We start from the raw sequence: 15,031 nt of genomic DNA, 5'->3' as shown, positions 1-15,031 counted from the left end.
GAAGGAGATCAGGTTGGTCAAGCAGGACCTGCCTTTCATAAACCCATGCTGACTGGGCCTGATCACCTGGTTGTCCTGTATGTGCTGCGTGATGGCACTCAAGATGATCTGCTCCATAACCTTCCCTGGCACCAAGGTCAGACTGACAGGCCTGTAGTTCCCTGGATCCTCTTTCCGGCCCTTCTTGTAGATGGGCGTCACATTTGCTAACCTCCAGTCAACTGGGACCTCCCCCCTTAGCCAGGACTGCTGATAAAGGATTGAAAGTGGCTTGGTGAGCACTTCCACCAGCTCCCTCAGTACCCTTGGGTGGATCCCATCCAGCCCCATAGACCTGTGTGTGTCTAAGTGGTGTAGCAGGTCGCTAACCATTTCCCCTTGCATTATGGGGGCTTCATTTGGCTCCCCGTCCCTGTCTTCCAGCTCAGGGGGCTGGGTACCCAGAGAACAACTGGTCTTACTATTAAAGACTGAGGCAAAGAAGGCATTAAGTACCTCAGCCTTCTCCTCATCCTTTGTCACTATGTTTCTGCCACATCCAATAAAGGATGGACATTCTCCTTAGCCCTCCTTTTGTTGCTAATGTATTTACAGAAACATTTTTTATTGTCTCTTACGGCAGTAGCCAGATTAGGTTCTAGTTGAGCTTTGGCCCTTCTAATTTTCTCCCTGCATAACCTCACGACATCCTTGTAGTCCTCCTGAGTTGCCTGCCCCTTCTTCTGAAGGCCATAAACTCTCCTTTTTTTCCTGAGTTCCAGCCAAAGCTCTCTGTTCAGCCAGGCCGGTCTTCTTCCCCATCAGCTCGTCTTTCGGCACATGAGGATGGCCTGCTCCTGTACCTTTAAGATTTCCTTCTTGAAGAATGTCCAGCTTTCCTGGACTCCTTTGCCCTTCAGGATTGCCTCCCAAGGGACTCTGTCAACCAGGCTACTAAACAGGCTGAAACCTGCTCTCCAGGAGTCCAAGGTAGCAGTTCTGCTGACACCCCTCTTTACTTCTCCAAGAATTGAAAACACTTATCATTTTGTGATCACTATACCCAAAATGGCCTCCAACCGTCACATCACCCACAGGTCCTTCTCTGTTCACAAACAACAGGTCCAGTAGGGCACCTTCCCTAGTTGGCTCACTCACCAGCTGTGTCAGGAAGTTGTCTTCCCCACACTCCAGGAACCTCCTACACTGTTTCCTCTCTGCTGTATTGTATTTCCAGCAGACATCTGGTAAGTTGAAGTCCCCCACGAAAACAAGGGCTAGCAATTGTGAGACTTCTCCCAGCTGCTTATAGAATATTTCATCTGCCTCTTCATCTTGGTTAGGTTGTCTATAACAGACTTTCGCCATGATATCTGCCTTGTTTGCCTTCCCCCTGATTCTTAGCCATAAACACTCAACCCTATCGTCACCATCATTAAGCTCTAGACAATCAAAACACTCCCTAACATACAGGGCTACCCCACCACCTCTCCTGCCTTGCCTATCCCTTTTGAAGAGTTTATAGCCATCCATCACAGCACTCCAGTTGTGCAAGTCATCCCACCATGTTTCCGTGATGGCAACTATATCATAGATTTCCTGCTGCACAGTGGCTTTCAGCTCCTCCTATTTGTTGCCCATGCTGCATGCATTGGTGCAGATGCATTTCCACTGGGCTCTTGATCCTGCCACCTTTTTGGGGGAAGAAGCCCTAATTCCTACATGACCATTCTCAGGTGCTTCTGTGGTTTCTAACACATCAATAACCCTTGTGTCTTTGCTGACACATGAATCTCCATCCCCTACCTCCACTGAGATGGCAGACCGAAGGACCTTGCTAGTACACTGTACCTCAAACATTGGCGTGCCACCCTCAGGCTTATCTCTAGCGAGCCTGGTTTTATCCCTTTCCCCCTTCAAATCTAATTTAAAGCTCTTTCAATGAGCCCTGCTAACTCCTGTGCAAAGATCCTTTTCTCCCTTTGAGACAGGTGTGCCCCGTCTGTTGCCAGCAGGCCTGGTGTTGTGTAGACCGACCCATGATCAAAAAACCCCAAATTCTGCCGGTGACACCAGGCTCAGAGCCAGATATTGATCTGCTGGGTCTTCCTTTGTCTTCCCTCATCATTCCTTGCAACTGGAAGAGTAGAGGAGAACACTACTTGTGCTCCTGATCCCTTAACTAGTGGTCCCAAGGCCCTGAAGTCTCTCTTGATTGCCCTTGGACTTCTAGTTGCAACTTCATCACTGCCTACCTGAAAAATCAATAATGGTTAATAATCCAAGGGCTGTACCAGGGTAGGAAGTTTTCTCTTCATGTCTTTTACCTGGGCCCCAGGAAGCCAGCAGACTTCCCTAAGAAATGGGTCCGGTCTGCATACTGGGCCTTCTGTTACCTTCAGAAGGCAGTCTCCTAATGAAATTAAAATATCCAAAGAGCTTTGGTAAGGCCACTATCTAGAAATTTCTTTCCCGTGTCAGGAGCTGGCTGGCTATCACATTTCAAAGCCTTACACCACAGACAGTATGCAATGATCCTTTTCCAATCAATTTGGACCTCATATGTAACAACCATTTGTGGTTGATGTAGCCATTAATAAATACTTCTAGAAGTCTGCATCCCTACATGCCATCTCCTTATCTGGCATACGAATGGAAAGACACCTGGGGGAGTTATAAGTCTTAACAGGCAAAGGAATTAATTCCAAGAAATTAATTTTACATAGGGAGGCTAAACATTTGCTCCCTTTGTAAGCACTGATCAGGAGATGCTGCTAAGAGTTACATGAACCAGAAGTCAAGCTCTGCAGGTGTCCTGAATTACCTGGAGGACTCCTTCATTTTCTCCACTGACTACAGAGCAGCACTCAAAAAGATGAGTCTCCCTTCCTAAAATAAAAGCCCTCTAAAATAATGAACTCACATCCCTAGTTTTGGTTTAGGTTTATGGGGTAGAACTATTGCACTGCTTCTTTCTTCTTCTTTTTATTTTGAGGTATATATTTTGTTAAAATATTAAGTTTTTTCAAGCTGAATTATACATGGAGAGCAAGATTTAATGAACAGCCACACTGCTAGTGTTAGTTTTGCTCTGCAAATTTTTGATCACTTAATACAACCTTCCAATTAGTCATGTGAAAAATGAAAAAAATCAGGAACACTCTTAAAAATATAGGATGAGTGTTCAACACTAGGCACAAATCAAAGAAAAGAGGGATAAATTTGCACCCCATTAGGGAAATTTCCATGCCTAAACCCTGTTATCTTAAGAGCTCAGTATATTTCTTCCATAGTGTTAGTCTAACAGCATTTTGATAGTTCAAAGCTGCACCTACACCAGGTTTCTCTAATTATCATTCAGAAGCAGCTCATAAGCAATTAGTTTCTTTAAATTTCTTGCTACTGTCAGTAACCAGTAACTTAATCGGTGTTTTAACACGGTAGAAGGGCTGTAAAGAGTAGGTTGCTTTCTGTCTTGGAAGGCAAACGTTTTTACATTGGATTATTTTCAGAGGTTATTTTTAGTTAGGCTGGATAGTTAGCAGAGTTTCGGTGCTTACAAGATTAATATAAATCAGGAAGAAGGTGGCTTAATGAAGCAGATGGCACAGGGCCATGGAATGCATATGCTGCCTGCCTTAAAAAAGACATAAAAATGCATTCCTCTCACCATGGCATCCCCAGAAAACCTAAAAGGGAAAATATCTTTGTTTAATTTGAAATTCAGCCTAGGAATTCAAATTTCTAAATACAGACTGCTAGTTTGTGCCTTTTAAGAGGTGCCACCCTGAAACCCACGTTAAATAGCTGTGTGCGTCTGGAAATGGTTGTTTTACTGAAAGGCTTGTGGGTGCCAGGGCAGTAATAGTGGGGTTTAGCACTGAGGACACTAGTGGACCTCCTTAAAACCAAGCTGTCTCCCCCATTCAGGCTCAAGAGAAGGAGCAAGCAAGCCCTTTATGTAGCTGCAGGTGATGATTGTGACTGCCTCAGATCTTATAATAAAGCCAGGCAGATCGTAGTTCACAACCACAGTGGTTAGGTTATCCCTTTTTTTGATCGTAAAAGCTGGAGGAAGACAAAACCAGGAGTTAAGAGAGACAAAGAGACAAAGTTTCTTGGATGAAATGTTCTCAGGAATGACACATATGAAGCTTCCTAGAATGCTTCTGTTGTGGTCCAGAAAACAAACCATTGTCCATAGACCAAAACTGTGTACAAGATTGTACCATAAATATTTGTCATTTTTATAGTTTTCTCACCTTCTATAAAAACAAGAATGAAAGCCACAAACCTGACTGGTAAGGCACATACGTAGAATATGAATGCCAAATTTTGAACTCCTGGAGAGAAGTCCTGTGCCTCCAGCTGTGGGGTCGCCACTTCTTGGGAAATATACTTTATAAGGATCGACCTTGAGAACTAAACCTTCAAGACTTCAGCTGGAAATAGGACTTATTTGACCAATAGTAAATGGCTCCATCTGAGTTACTCAACTAAAATCACTTTACAGTTAATGGGGGGGGAAGTGCGCTAGACTCAATGCTCCTCACCAAAATAGGTCACTTTGACTAGGAGAGGAAGTAGGATACCTGTGACCAGTCTCCAGCTAGGTGAGAAGGGTTGCTGGAAGTAGATTATATCAGCAGTAAATTGTTAGGTTGTATTGAAACACCGGAGCCTTCAAGATGCCTTCAGAGAGAGATAAGATGAACTGCCTGTTAGAGGTAACTCCATAGATTGCAGAAAGTTAGATCAGTAGCTTAGACTAGATGTGTATTAAATGGCTAAAGATAGGTGAAATAACCTGCCCACCCTTAACTGTTTTTAAGAGGATACCATTAGTAGTAATGCCCAGAATGGAGACACTATCTACAGACACTATCCACAGCTAGGGATATTTTTTCCCATGTTCCAGTAATTGATTTGCTGCATACGATCATGTTGTATTCAGGCTGGACTCTCAGCCTGTTGTCTGAATCATGAGAGGGAACAATATAGAGTAACTTGTAATTTTAAATACAATGGAAAACTTGTTCCAATATACTTATATGACTAACAGGAAATGCAAAGCATCATGGACACACATCCATATCATATGCAAGATGGATGGTATGGGCTACCTCAATTTGGCTGCTCACTTGGAAACATCTAATATGGAACTTGGAAACATCTAATATGGAACAGCTAATATGGAACTAAAATACTGGATCACTGTTCTCTGAACATCAAACTGGTATAAGATATGTCAGATTAAGCATCCACTAATTAAATCACTCAAAAGATGAATACTGGTTCAATTAACAGTAATTTTAGACAAGAGTTGGTGTTTTCAAAAGCAACAGACAACTCTGGGTGCCTGATTTTCAGAAAATGTGCTTATCAATTCTTTGTGAATATCGTGACCTCTTAAAGACTTCACAAACAGACATCAAAAAATTTGCAACAATTATCTTTTAACATTTTTTACCAAAACTTTTAGGTAAGCAAATTATGAACTCTTATGTTGGAATATATTCTTAGTACGAATATTTACAACCATTTATACTATATTCATTGGAGTTACTTTATTGAAAAGAGATACACGGCCTTTCTCTGCTTTGTGCATGACACTTTCAAATATGTTGACGTCTCCTTGTTTTGTTGCAAGGACAACAATGAGCTATTGTTTTGGTGTTTCAGTCTGGATATGGAATATGACAGAAGAGTCTTAATCTTTCTTTCTTTGCTACAAGGATTTCAGATTACCTCTGTCCTTAAACAGATGTAAACAGAAATCATCTTGACTGTGGAAAAAGTACCGGTCTTTGTGTTTAAGAATCCACACTTCAGAATAAATTTAACCAACACCAGCCAAAATATTGTAAAATTCTTATAACTAAGCTATTTCACTTGATGTATTCTTTCTCAGTGCCCATTTGCTGTGCACCTGTATGCATGAAATGGCTGAACTACAGTCTTCTGTGATGTTAGAGAAAACATTCCTGAGGCAGAAAACTCAAGTAACAAATGAAAAAAAAAAAAGTACCATTGTACAGGATGTTATTTAATCAGGCAAGGACATTGCAGCTATGTTCATTGCTCTAAATTAGGAGTTTCCGGTAGGGTTTTTTTTTCTGGTTAAAGGCAAAACAAAAAAGAAATTAAACTAATTTTAAGTATTAGCTGTAAGTATTTCAAAATGAAACATTTATTTTTTTCATCTTTTGTTTGACTGGAGCCCAAAACATTTAATGGATTTTTTAAAGACAGTGTTATTATGGATGATACCATACTAATTAAGGGTATAGTACAGGCATTAGTGGATAGTGTTCCTTAAGGAGTACTCTCAATTGTATTCCTGCTATCCCACTATCAGTGGATACTGAAATAATGAGCAGCTTAAATAAACTAGCTACTGCTTGGTTAGTTAATCTCCATAATAATGTTACACCGTTTTCCATGGGATGTGTGTTTATACAAAGATGGGAAGCCTGGGTAAAGAACTAGAGACTTAATCTTAGGTATTCCTTTCTGCTGTTTTAATTGCTGCTGCCTTATTGAATCCTTCAAGTTTTGCCTTCAGTTGAACAGGGAGTTCCTGGGATTTTAACGAGTGCTTAAAAGATTTCTGAAATTATGGCATTACTAGTTGCTTTCTAAAATAAGTCCTTTCAGAGTTTCTCCACCTCACAGGATAGTATGCTGAGAAATTTGGTTTTGTAACATCTGTTTGTTAGCACTGCCTTCTGTTTCATTGGAGGGTATCTCTGACTACTTCTCTCATTCTGCCCTAACAAACTTTTATGTTGGTTTATTAATCACTCATTTACAAATGGTGCCTAAAGGTCTTTGTTGCCGACTGAAACTTTTAGTGCACACACACAGTCTCAGAAACTAGCTGACAGAAACTTTGATAAGTAATATGATAACAGTAATTAGTATGCAAAAGCTAGACTGATTAGCAATAATGATTTCCAGACGAGGACAGATTATCCGCTAGCACCACCACCTCATGTCCTACAGTCACAGAGCAGCACAGAAATGCTCAGTGTCTGTTGCCAGCTCCAACTAGCTCCTATAATGCTGAAAGAGCTCATTTCCTTCACCAGCTGTGCCCTGAACAGAGAAGAGTCCGAGGCTGCTTGAACTCCTTCATCGCCTTATAGATAAAGAATTCAGGGACAGTTCCAAAAAAGTATTTAGATGACACTAACACATCATAGGAGCCAAGTATCTAAATCATTGGTGGGTTTTTTCTCCAGATCTTGTCCTCAAATATTGTGGAGAAAAGTGGCAATATAAATCCCAGAGAATTGTCCTCCAAAACAGCACCAAAGAGAAGGAATACACAGGTGCACTTTGAGGCAAAATTATAGTTCAAGCACACACTGGAGGACAGAAGAAATCATTCACCCCTCAACAACCCTGGGTACGTGAATCAGATTTGAGTTCACAAGACTCATGGACAGCAGATAATCCAATCCTTGTCCAAAACATCTACTTACTACTTTTTCTTCACGATGTTTACAAGATGTGTCACCATCCCATTGACGTGAATTGTGCAGAGGCCATTCCAGTTGCAGAGCATTTGGATGCAGAACACGTTCATAGTCCTGGAAGAAAACTGATCGATGTGGATAGATGGAGAAGGACAAAGATTGTAAAAATATTACTTAGCACTATAGGCAGTGGTCATAACATATTTGTAGACAAACATTTGTCAAGTTGATTTTAGGGATTATGGCAAGGAGGCATTTTAAGGGCTAGATTTGAAGGAGGATAATGAGTTATCTTTATATGAGCTCCTCCCAAGCACAGCAGACAGGACAGAGGAAAGCACAAAAGCACATTTCTGGAGAATTTATAAACATTAATGGATTTTATAAACAAAATTGCTCTCTCTTACACACAGGAATAAAAATCAGTGAGAAACCAAGGAAAGGATAAAAGCCTGTTTCTCTTAAAAAAAAATCTCATTTTCTGTTAATGCAGTGGTTTGGCTAACCTAAAATGAAACATTTCAGTTCTGGATAGCTTAGACAGAAGAGTCAAGAAAATTACTCTCATGGTGACAATTTCTTCCCTTTCCCCCCCTTTTATCTTTACCCTACCTTTACTCAGTGCTATGTATAGGATGCCAAGTTGAATTTTTCCTTTTGTTGAAGAGTTCTGAATCCAGCCCTCTCCAAACTCACAAGACCGTACCCTATCCATAAATACCCTACCGTTTTGAGGCTAGTTTGCAGAATATTATGTAGGTGATTTAACTATTAGTCCAAACTTAGTTTGGTGTAGAAACTGAACTTCTTCAGTTTAAAAGCAAGTAGGTATTTAATAAAATACCATTTTATCACATTGACGTTTTCCTAAATTTAACTAAGTATTCTTTGTGGCAGCGACTGCTACATTTGTCTTCATCCTAGCCACAGGGCTGCAGGGTTAGCCCTTTCAGCTATGTCTATGGATGCTCTCTGACAGCATTGTGTATCCCCATCCTGCTACCTGGCTGTGCCCAGTATTCGCACAGTACCTTGCTGTACACGTTACCAGGCCATTTTAGGAAGGACATAGGCTGACATGTCTATTTGAAGTTGGCCATGGTCACGTTCCCACAAAGCAGCATATTGTTATACACTGCAAGGACAGGCAGACATGGTCTATGCGAAGGAATAGCCCACACTCAGGATTTCCTTTGCAGTATATCCTTGAGCTCATTTAAACCCTGCCCCTGAAAATGGACTAGCATCTGAAGGGCTTGGGTAGGAAACAAGTCTGGATGTGATCAGGCATGGATAAAGATTCCTACTTAAAATCCATGACAACCTACCTCTGTCCTTGATACAAGTACAGAACTGTTTTATACAACACGAAACAGCCCCCGTGAAAGAAATGGGGTACATATTCACACATATATATGTACTGTGGTTGCCAAGACACTCTCCTGTGAAAGGGCATCCCCTGTCAAATCCACTGCTTGGCTTCAGAATGGGAGATGGAAGCATGGCCTCCTGCTTCTCTGGGCATGCCATGACAACTGGCATTACAGTGTGTTGAAAGCAGATGTTCCTCAGTGAACATGTTCCTCAGATGTTCCTCAATGAACAGGCCTGTACCTCCTACATCCCAAGTCTAAATACCCTGCAAAGTTCTAGCAGTCATTCAGTTTCCCGAAGATATTAACAATGGCAGCAATTTCCCCTTCCCGTTCTCTTGATTAAACAGAGGGAAGAAGGTAGAAAAAAGATGAGAGACGTAAAACTCCAGATGTTGTCGACACCAATATCTGGTTCCACCAGAGAATTTGAACACTGAAGCAATGATGAATTACAGTGGGGTCCCTACGGCAATCCAGATTGCAATCATAATACCATTGAGGAAGAATAAGGGCTAGTATTCATTAACATGAATAGCAAATGAATTTATGACAATTTCCACTGGTCCTTTCAAAGAACATGAATACATCTGTAAGAAATTAAGATGACACATCAGTGTAACTCATTCATTAATAAAGTCTGGTATTGCATATTTGTTGCAAAATTTGTTGCAACTGTTACCAGTGGTTTTTAATTCTATAACTGTACTTTATTAAAACCGTAACACAAATGTCTCTAGTAGGAGAGTACTAGCTAGTTTGCAGACTATTATGTAGGCGATTTAACTATTAGTCCAAACTTACTTTGGTGTAGAAACTGAACTTCTTCAATTTTAAAGCAAGTAGGTATTTAATAATTGTAAATATGTATGAGAGTTACAGTAACCCTGCTTTCTTTAGGGTTATACAGCAATTAATTTTACATTACCAAAAACCTATTAAAGGATCTCTCTGTGATCTGAGTAAGTGTGGAGGGAGAAACAACAATACCAGAAAAGCAAACCCTAAACAGAGAGCAAAACGTACCATACTGTGATGGAGTCAGCGCAGTCACTGCTGTATTCCCGTGAGTGTGGAGTCACAGCTTGCCCATTTTTAGGGGCAGACTGTCAGGATACAACCTAGTCAATGGCACAGGTGAGAAGAAACACAGATTAGCAGAATTTATGCATTTTAACTTGGGCAATATGAAGAGTATCTATTAGCCCTGTGTTATAAAACATGAGTTTATGCTTTGCTACTCTGCTTAGCAACAGTTCCTACTGAGCTGTGCCTCTCAGCTTTGCACAGGTATCACTATTAAATATACCTGATAAAAATCTTGCTACTGCAAGAAACCCAAGCTATGTATTTACATGTCTCCATGCAAACGCGCCAAATGCCTACTGAGACAGAAGGCCTGCTTTAGGACATAGAATAGAGGCATTTGCATGTGTGAGATCCACAAGGTGATGTGAAGAGCATCCCATGTCCATTTCCAGCGCCCTGTTTTGGCACCTTGTGAAGCCAAATGGAACAAAATGTTGAAGCCCAGATTCTGCAGGCGACTCCTCAGCCCACCTTCAAGTGGTACTAATGGGGAAGCTGTAGCTTCCTTGGCCATTCCATTAAGCCTGTCCGTGTAAGGTTAAACACAGACGAATGTTCGCAGGACTGTGGTCTTATTTACTACATGAGAAATAAACACTTTTATTAAGTAATAAAGCCTGCATCTTAAAAATATGTATGTTATTTTTCTTCTATATAGTGAGGAAAAAGTTGAGAGAAAGAGAAGTTATAAATCCTTAGTATACACTCAAGAAAACCCATCATTATAAACTCAGTGTTTGATGAGCCACGAGGGAAAACAGGAGAAAATGCAATATTAATTTAAAAAAAAAATACTTCATATTGACTACAAACCAAACTAACAGCAAAGTTCATCCATAATTTAATGACAAAGTTGCAATGTTTTTCACAGCACTAGATTAGCATAACTGAACAGATTTATGTACATTGCTGAGAGCCAACATAAAAACATTTGGAAGATATTCTGTGAAAATGAAGAAAACAATCCGAATGTTTCCCCATGAACCTTTAGTAATAGCTACAAATATTTGTGTTAGCATGCTATTTATTTGGTAGTTTTTCTACCAGTTATCGAGTGTCACCTCAGTTCTCAGGAGAGTGCTAGCAGGAAGGGTGAAAAAGTAAACCAAGTCGCTGATGGGTTGCTCTTTGAGACAAGGACCCAGCTCTGGCCAGGTGTGCTCTGCTCTAGAGCAATCCTCACTGCAGTCTGGGCTGTTCTTCTACAGCAGCAAAGACAGTAGTCCTGAGCTCAATAACCCCTTCCTTACTGCAGGAATCATACCAGAGGAGTCTGGTTCCTCGTCCATGTCACCAATGGCATGATCTGCTCTACAGTTTGTAGACACTTGGACCCAGTTGCACAAAGGTGCTCAGAGATGAAATGCCACTCATTTCCGTAGGATTCAGAGACTCCCAAATGACCTTCTGAAATTAGGTCTCTGTCATCTTTTCCTCTCTCATGAGTCTCATCAAATCCCATGCCCAAATCTGATTTTGGAAGTTGTTGAAACCTGCAAAATTGTCATTTATAATGGGATTTCCAGCTTCGAAAAAAAAAAATACCACACCTCCAGCATTCCTTTCCTGTTCATACATCCTCTTCACGTGTTAGCTGTCAGGCCTGCAGTGTCACACCAGTCCTCTCTCCCACCTTTCAGGAAGCAAATGCCATTGGCTTTCACAACAGAAACACCTCCAGAAAATACACCATAAGCATCCAGAATGAAAATGATAAGCCAGTAGAAGTGTTTGATGATAAACAGGTAGCACCTCCAGACCAGACAGAAAGAACACTCTGGGCTTTGGCAACACGTAGATATCGTATTAAGCCAGTAAAGTATTATGTAGTGGTACTTGAAATTGTGAGCCTTTCTAAAATAACTTCTGTCAACTGTAACAGCTTAGATGCACCTCTGTTAATCAATCCTGAAACAGCATTTTGCTTTGACTTAAGAGTCTGTGGCTTCATCTGCATTTCAAGTTGTTTGCTTTCCTATTTCATTATCTGCTCCTCAGCCATTAGGGTTTCTGGTGAACAGAATAGTCTGAAGCTCTGACTGCAGACACTGGCTGACTGCAGGCATTTACCAGACCGTAAATGAACCAAAATTCTTGCTCTGGGCCATTGGTGGGCATCTTCCTAAGCACAAAGGGATGCAATCAGGTGTGGCTAACACAGGAGCTAAGCCAGCTATGTCACTTGCATCATGAGGTCCAGGCCCACCTTACAGACCCTGGTGTGACTACACAGCCATGGACCTGCAGCCACAGCTTCCATGTTCACAGTGTGGCTGGGCCCAGCTCTTCAGCAGCAAGATGTCCACAGTGCCTGAGCTCACCAAGGGAGAGGAGGTCGCCTGTTCTGCCTTATCACAAGGCTCAGTGTCGTCCCTAGGAGTCATAAAGCCACAGATAAACTCACTGATGACTGTGGGTAGATACACTTCACTGCTTTGACATGGTAGGAAAGGAGCCTACAAAAAGGAGTGAGTTTCCCTCAGCTCCACTCCAGCCACTAATTCCCATAAGCCAGCTATCGTCTTGTGCTGGGACTGCTCCTTTTCACGGTAAAACAAGACTAATATTTTTAAATACACCAAAGTGCTATTTTAAAAATGAATTAAGGCTGTGAAACACTATGACTCACCAAAGATGCATGGGAAAAGAGGGAGAAATCTAAGACACATGGCTCTGGTGGGGTGGGAAAGGGGGTACTCCTGACTTCTGCTGGATCAGGCTGAATTCGGACTGACAGCACACAGACCATCTGGGATCAGACTCCGCATACCTTCAGCTTTGCTTCCCTTCTCACAGATTTTCATAAGACGGAAGGGCAGAAAGGGAACCTGCCCCATCGTTCAGGCAATCAGTCACGTGATGGTCTTCACAGGGGAAAACCTTGATCTCATTACCCATGCCAGGATAATACCCTGGCAATGAGCACATTTTAGGATCACCACAAGTGGCAAAGCCACTGAGAAAATACACCATGGCAGCCACAACTACCAACAAAGCATTGCTTATGAGAAAGCAAGGTGGTCCTTGGTCTACAGGACTAAAACCTAAGGCTTTCAAAACCCATTCTGGGTAGAAAGAAACCCCCAAACCCGTCAACATTATGTATGAGAAACACAGTGAGTACAGAGAAAACAAACAGCAACTGAAGTGGTCCTGGACCAGCCCTGTGGGTGTCAACCATCTGAAACCTTTGCCTGTGTCCATGATTAGTATTTACTAAATTTTTATGCCCTGGCACCAGTAAGAGACTTCAGCGCAAGCATACTGCACAGCCACTAGGATTTTTAATGACCAATAAATTATCTGCTGCTTTGGAAAAGCCAGTTATCGTATTTAATTTGACAGCCCCATGCAGGGTGAATTCCATAGACACAAAACAAATGTCAGGCCTCGAGACTAACACACATTTCCCCAGACGCAAAATAGACACTCACCAGTTGCTCTCTTAGGAGGATGGAAAAAGCTAATCCCTCTAAATTATGTAAACCAAACAGAGAGTGAAGGCTTAAAGCCTCAGCATTTATTTTTAAGAAGTAAAGCATAAACCACACTACTGCTTTCACATCTGCCTTCTAATTTTTTTTTGCCTTTGAATGATATGCAGTACAACTATTTTAAGATCTGCTCCTGAGTGCCTGCAGCTGGCACAGCTTGGAGGCAATAGTAGGTGCCCATTTCTCCTCAGGACTGCCACCCTGCCCCCAAAAACGCTTACTGTGCTCTTGTAGGGAGACTCGGATCATGGAAGATCTTTTCCAATCCAACTTTTATTTAATTTTGCATCAAGAAAGACAGTGAGGGGACAGCTTTTTCTTTTACTCGTCTTGTATCTCATTCAGATCTGGGCTGGAACAGAAACAGAGGAGGAACATGCACTGAACTCTTAAGTGCTTTCCAGCTCTGGTTCACATCTGTTACGAGTGTATCTTTACATTACTGGATGGCTTAATAAACAAGGAAGTAAGAGTCGTCCGGTGAATTTGGTTCTATCATTTCAGAACTCGATCCCTGGCTCTGACACTAGCTGCTTAGAGGGGCTGATGTAATTACACGCCTCGTTTTCCCCATTTGCAAATTGCGATAACAATGCTTGCCTTTGCCATGAGCCATGTTGGGAGGTAGGGAGGAAGAGCGCCGTGTAAAAAGTTGGTGCTGCTGGAAAGCGGTCTGATGAGGCGGCAACCTTACAGTCGCTTTGCTGTTATGCTTGTCGGGACAGGGAGAGACTATCTGCCTCTGTATAGAGTTACACAGGGTGGGACTGGCGAGCAGTGCTAAGCAAGTAAGAGGGAGGGAAAGAGAATACTTGGGACGTTAAATTAAACTGCGGAGCAGACTTGGCCGGGCCCGCTAGCAAGCGCGTAGTCAAAATTTATGCGTGTGAACACCAGCCATTGTCCCGCATAATTGAAGGCTGCGTTACCGGCAAACACGCCGAATTACAGGGCTGCGCTCGTTCCTCTGGGGGACCACGCCGGGCACCGGCTAACGCTTGCAGGGATCCACGGCGAGGGGACGGCGCCGCCTCGCCCGCCCCCCCTGTCCCGCCTGCCGCCCCCCGCCGCTCCCCGCCCGCCGGGCCCCGCGGAGCGCGGCGGGCCCGGGCCCGGCACCCTCCGCACCGCACCGCTCCGCACCGCTCCGCCCCGCCCCGCCCGGCGCGGCGGCGGGGCGGGCGTGCTGCGCCCGGCGGCCCGCAGGGGGCGCCGCAGTGCCGTGCGGCGGCGGCGGGCGCTGCGGGAGCCGCCGCCGGGCGGGCGGAGGGGCGGGCGGCCTCTCCGCATTGTGCGGCCGCGCCGCTGCCGCCGGCGGGAGCGCGGGCGCGCCCGGGGCCGGGCTGCAGCTCCCTCGCTGAGCGCCGCGGCGCGGCCACGGCACCGCCGAGCGCGGCCCCTCCGCGCTGCTGGCCGCGCGCAAGGAGGTGAGCGCCGGGCGGGCGGCGCGGAGCTCTGCGCGCCCGCGGGGCTTCTCCGCGGGTGCGGGGAGGAGGGCGGAGCGGGGGCGTGGGGAGGAGCGCGAGCGGGACGATGCGGCGCGGGGGGCACGGTGCCCGCTGCGCGCCGGGCCGCGGGCGCGGAGCCGGGCGTGCCGGGGAGCGGCGGTGCCCGC

General features: G+C 43.8%; 1 protein-coding gene across 2 annotated transcripts in view; it reads left to right on the top strand.

The window, feature by feature from the left end:
- The first annotated feature begins 14,670 nt into the window (after positions 1-14,670).
- Positions 14,671-15,031, top strand: part of RERG (RAS like estrogen regulated growth inhibitor) — a 109,042-nt gene continuing 108,681 nt past the window's right edge. For both annotated transcript variants that reach the window (XM_072874165.1, XM_072874177.1), the window contains exon 1: positions 14,671-14,843. The gene's annotated coding sequence lies outside the window, so the exon portion shown is untranslated. The remainder of the gene's footprint in view (positions 14,844-15,031) is intronic.

This window comes from Ciconia boyciana, chromosome 1 (genome assembly GCF_034638445.1).
Source record: "Ciconia boyciana chromosome 1, ASM3463844v1, whole genome shotgun sequence".
Lineage (NCBI taxonomy): Eukaryota > Metazoa > Chordata > Aves > Ciconiiformes > Ciconiidae > Ciconia > Ciconia boyciana.
Note: the sequence above shows the minus strand (reverse complement) of the source record. Positions and strands in the feature narration are given on the sequence as shown.